The sequence below is a fragment of the Acanthopagrus latus genome, chromosome 13 (genome assembly GCF_904848185.1).
Source record: "Acanthopagrus latus isolate v.2019 chromosome 13, fAcaLat1.1, whole genome shotgun sequence".
Classification (NCBI taxonomy): domain Eukaryota; kingdom Metazoa; phylum Chordata; class Actinopteri; order Spariformes; family Sparidae; genus Acanthopagrus; species Acanthopagrus latus.
The window spans coordinates 4,845,792-4,851,765 of record NC_051051.1 but is presented as its reverse complement, the minus strand read 5'-3'; positions in this window follow the sequence as shown (position 1 = coordinate 4,851,765).

The window sequence follows — 5,974 nt, the reverse complement described above, 5'->3', positions numbered from 1 at the left end:
TATCAGAACTGTGTGCTCACTTTATTTCAGCTAACAGCGACGTGACGGGATAAAGTTCAACCCCAACAAAAATGACGATTCTGTCGTTACCTACTTACCGACAAAACGTAACGTAGGTCCTGCAGTTGAGCTTGTACGCCCATCTTAGTTGGGGTGCATGCTAACACTTTTAGCTTTGCGGCTACAGTCATTATAAAGGTGTAAAAACATCTTTTCAAATCTATTTGAGATCCAGGATATTCCAGAGCTTGAATTACAAACTGTATGGAGCTATTTCCTGTTGTTGTCTTTTTTTGTTTTTTACATTTTAAAACACAAGTCAAACATCACCTGACTTTCCATTGGCATTAGGATGAGAAGATGTTGATTTTGGGGTGAACTTGTCCTTTAAATAATATGAAGAGAGTTTCTTCTCATCAAAGGTTTGGTTTACAACCTATTTTGGAATAATCTGCCTACTACTGTTAATGAAACTGTGGTGGATGACGGGGGGTAACATTCAGTCAGCACATTATCATAGTATAGTATGATTGATTCCAGTAAATAGTCCATTAATCCAGGAAATAAAGGATTTTGAAACTTTTATAATCCTTCTGGTCAGACAATATTAACCTTTTGAAACTTTAGCCTGGCTATAAACAAACATTTGTCCATCTCCCTAAAAAACAGCTCAACTCAATATTACTCAATCCACTCTCCTACCACTTTAGTTCAACTCAGCCAAGCTATTAAAATCCTTGTTTGTTTTTTTTTTTGGCAGGAGGCGACAGCTGCTGTTGAAACTCATGTGAAAACTGCCAAATGAAAATCAGAGTGAGTTGAAACAGATGGTAACAGAGGAGTTGATAATTATCCAAGCTGCTGACCTGTGACTGATAAAAAAATAAATAAAAAATCAATGGAGCAAAAAGAAAAACAATACAAATATCTGATATGGGTCGTTTATGAAACAAACCCTTTGTGCTCAGGATTCTCCAGTGAGCTGGAGGTGAAGGGGTCAGACACAAGATGGCAGGGGTTCAAGGATGCCACAGAGGTTTGGCTCGGTTCACATGGGAACTTAATCTTTTCCTCCATTTGAACAAAGAGTTCTCTTTCTTGATGTTGAGGGAGTCTGTCGGTGTCTGTGCCACGAGCTCCATCTGCCTGTAGACCGGAGGAATCATCGCTCACGCCCCCCTGAGCCTCCTCCAGGAGTTCATCTCATGTAATACTGACATCTACTGATGAAGGCAAAGACCTGCAAGTGACCCACATAGTTCATAATCTATACCATCCTGCATTCTTTTGTTGTGACAGCAACTAATTTATTCGCTTGTTGTGTACATTTAGGTACCACTGAGCTGTGAATGTGCCACAACTTAGCCCAACGACCACACGCAAAAAGTGACTATTTACATCAACAACTGATATTGACACGGTTCAAGAATGACTAACAAATTAGGCCTTGTGACCTTCAAGCAATATGCAAAGAGAATCTGATACTGGAGGACCAAACAATGCCAGAATGAACAAAAAAATCTGTGGGAGTCAGCTGGCGTGGCCACAAAGAAAGAAAAGGTGGTGGAAGTCTGGACCTGCCTCTCAGTGGGCCATAGGAACCTCAAAGCAACAAACAAGGTGTACAAAGTTATAAAAGTTAATTAGCACAAACTAAGGAGCAAAAATGACAAAAAAAAAAAGATAGCCAAGACCTGCAATGTGGTGGAGAGAGCACCTTCTACTCAAGAGCAGTCCCACCCAACAGTCAGCTGATCAGGAGCACAAGGAGGGAGTCTGAAACATTGTGCCAGAGGAGTAATGCTTTAATTCTTTACCTTTTATGCTTTCTTTAACTATACCAGACTTTTCAGGAGGACAGCCGTCTTCTACAATTAAATGCAAGGATGAACATGCAACAGACGAACACACAGGACAGTTCTTACACAATCGAATACTATAAATCGCTGTTCATTTCCTGTTTTTAAAGTACCTGGAACTCCAAACAAAACCTGCACTGAGAGGCTTTGTGACAGTGTCTGATGTCCGTCTGCCCCACAGTGGCCAATTTTATAAATGCAGCTTTAAACACATTTAAAAAAAAAAAAAAAAAAAAAAAAACTCAAGTTAAGTTCCATGTTAAAGTTTAATGAAATGTTTTTGTACCTTAAGTACCAGAGTGTTCGGCTGAACATTAAACTGGACTGGACAGACAACACAAATGCACTTTACAGAAAAGGAGACCGGGGTCCTCTGGAGTGCAGGGCCACTCCCGGGGACCTGTTCTGACTTGTGTTGTGGCATCAGCCGTTTTCTACGGAGAGGTCTGCTGGGGCAGCAGCATCTTGACTGCTGACAGGAAGGAGACTTGACAAACTGATTAAGAGGGCCGGCTGTGTCCTGGGATGAACCCTCCACCCAGTGCAGGTGGAGGGAAAGAGGGGGATGTTAGCTGAGATATTATCCCTGATGGAGAGCGACTCCCACCGCCTTCAGTGACAGGCTGGCCACACTGGACGCTTGTGTAGTGCTCAAATGAACTGCTGCTGCTCACTCACACACTTTCAACTGCAATATCAGCATCCCGATGTGCACTCGTGCAATTGTTTCATATTTATATGTTCACTCTTGTTCTTACTGCTTTTATTTTTTCTCTTGCCTTTAACTTATTTTATTACTTATTACTATTGTTTATTATTGATGCTAATTTAAAGTATTGCTTCGTTGCTGTAATAATGCAAATGTCACCATCACAGGATTTCTACAGTATTATCTTATTTAATCTGGAGAAACTGCTCTACTCTTGCATAGAAGCAAAGACCTAAGACCCCAAAATTGATGGCTTCCCTGTCTTAAATTTTTACACTCAACACTACATGAACATGTATCAATGTGCAGGCATCAGATGATTTATAATAATGAATTTCTTTATCTACTTTACAGCATCTATGTTTCACTTGTATTTTGTAACACTGCTGTGCTTACGGTCTGGTTAGGCACAAAAGATGCTTGGTTAACATTCAGAGAACATTGTGTTTGGGATTATTGTACTTGTTTTGTCGCCACTAAAACAACTGAAAATTGTCCCGAGGTCTCCCTGTCAAAGTGTCCGCTGGTTTCACTCTTGCGAATGTTGACACGCAGCATCAAATTGCGGTAGCTGGCTTGGCATCCGTCTTCGCCTGCAACTCCACCACCACCATCATCCACTTCCACCTCCAGATATGAAATTCAGGTCCCAAACATGTCATTTAAAATGATGTGACGCCATATTGCAGTAAAGTCAATAGAGTCTACATCACGTGTGAAGACACTGGTGGCGTGCAGAACTTAAACGGCCTTTTTAATCCTGGCTGGAATAGATGATACAACACAGTACATTTATGCACTGTAGGGTCAGATGAAGAGGAATTCACGCTTCAAGTGAGAAATAAATGAAGCAACATTTACACACTCCTCTTAAGAAGAACAAACTATTAGCATAAATAAATGCTAAACACACGAAACTCTTACGCTGACGGTAAAACTGTTGTGCCATATGACCAAGGGCACAGTAGGCATCTTCACTGATACAATCATGTGTAATCACCTCGAGGCTAGGGAACAATTCTTTATTCACAAAGTCAGCCCTCATGTTCCCCGGGGCTGCAGTGATGTTACATGAGTGCAATCTGCTCCACTCAGCACACCAAGGCATCCTAAATTATGAAGCTATTCCAGCGCTCCGACTGTAAATTTGAATAATTGCTGAGAACTGTTTGTCAAATTATGTAAACCACCTGCTATTTGAGAGAGATCGTCTCTGATAGCAAACGATGTGAGAACGCTATAAACACTGACATTGTTGTTTATAATAAGAGGGAGTCAAAAGGAGTCTTAAAAGTGTATAACGTGTGTTTCCGGTGATGTAATGTAGCTGAACATGGCCCACTAAACAGTGAACTAGGACAGGATAATGGAGTTTGTGGGTTTCTGGAGTAGACTTGAGTTGACTAGTGTAGCAGAGCGAGTAATATTAGAGGGAACAACTGGAGTATAAATCAAGGTTGGCTGAAAATTAGTTGACATGTTCCTGAAATGTTACCAACAAAGATGCAAAGGTTAATTCTTCAAGAGTCTTTGAACGGTTTGACGACTTTTATGTTGTGAATCTTTTTCTCTGTTTATATTTCCTTGTACATTTCAGACTCTCTCCAGTCCTTTTTCAACCAAAGCAGGCAGAGAAGTCACTCTAATTAAACCAAAAAACAACTCCAAACTGTGATGCCAGTTCACAGGAGGGTTCAGTCAGACTTGTCACGTATATCTCCTCTCCTCAAGCGACTACTTGGTGGGTGTTTTTCAAAATAAGTCGGTAAAAAAAAAAAAAAGCGAGGCAGTTTTGATCATCGATTTGAAACGACTTTCACTGACTTTGTGTTAATTAGTCCTCTGTGAGATTTTCTAAGTTCTAAAACAGACTCCGCTATTGTTTGCTGCTAAAGCGCTGGAACGAGAATTGAATGTGACAGAGCTCACCGTGGGACAGTCGGTAGGGCTGTACTTTCACTGCTGATCACAAGAGCACAGTGATTACTGACAAGCCCCCTACGTACGGAGTATAATTATCCACGCGCCGCGGGCTATTTGTTTTGGTTTTTTTGATGGGAACACTGTGTGAAAAGAAACGGGATCCTCCTCGCTGGTATTATAACAACAATGGGCCTTATCATATTTGATAAGGTGAGACAGCTGTCATAATAAAAAGAAAATGGTAATGATGAACAGTTATGATGAATTAATTTTGAATTAAAGCAGCTACTAGGAGCTTTCATTTTGTGCTGATTCTGGCGCCCCCTGTGGTCAAAAGTGAATGTGCCACCACTGCCCTGCGTCAGTATTGCTGCATATTCTTTCATCCACCTGTAGGCTGCGACCCGGGAGGTTTCAAGATGTTTTGATAATGACATCGGAGCCTAGATGCCAAACTCTAACCATGTTTTGCTGCCCTGACGGTAAGTCAGACCATCTCTATCCGTGATTGTGGCAACTGAAACAGGTATTTTACTATTTACTATTTTACTGTGATGTTTTCCTAACCCTAACCAAGTGTTTTTTTAGTGCCTTAACATAAGCAGAGCAGAAAAATGTACACATCGGTTCTTCTTGTCTGTGAGCTGTAAACCGTCTAATCCTGCAACGGCGTGGTAACAAATACTTGTATAGAAACAGCCAATATTCCCGCTGATGGTAGGTTAATGTGGGCCATACAGAGGCACTGGTATGAAATACTGACTGCTTGATAACCAATCAAATGTTCCTTGAAGTACATTTAACGCATGTTCCTTTACATTTATTCAGCTCCATGCACAACAAAACCAGCTTCAAATATGTTCTATCTCTACCATTTACAGGTAAAAGTGACTTTCTTGGCACTGGTACAATCGTAAGCATTTTGTTTGAGAGCCGATCAGATAAAAAGCCATTTGCATTTAAATCTCACCAACGGCCAGTGAAAAGGGGAATCCAGATGGCGCATATCCATTTGAAATTAATATGTGCGGGTGGTGTCATTGTTCATGGTTCAAAATGCAGCTCAGAGTCGGGGTGAAACGATTCTCTCACTGTGTTTTTATTTTCCGTCTCCTCTCGGTGTCAATGCATTTTCCTGCTTTTTAACTTGCATGGTAATTTACACACAGTCCCTACCCCACTGATGCAAGTCACTTCCTCCCTCTCTCTGTCTCTCTCTCTCTCCCTCTCTCTCTCTCTTTCTTGCTCTCTTTCTCCACCCAGCTGTAGATCAGGATACATGAATGCCAGGGAGGAGGGCAGTGGCAGAAATAAGAGAGAGGGAGAGGGGGTGAGAGAGAGAGGAGGTAAAAAAAAAGGCAAGACATAGTAGGACAGAGTGTGTTGGAAGGGCAGCATACTGTAGCACACTGCTGTGTTGTGATCATGGAGTGAGCATGGAGCAGCATGGACCAAAACAAGAGGAGAAAAGAGGGGGATACAA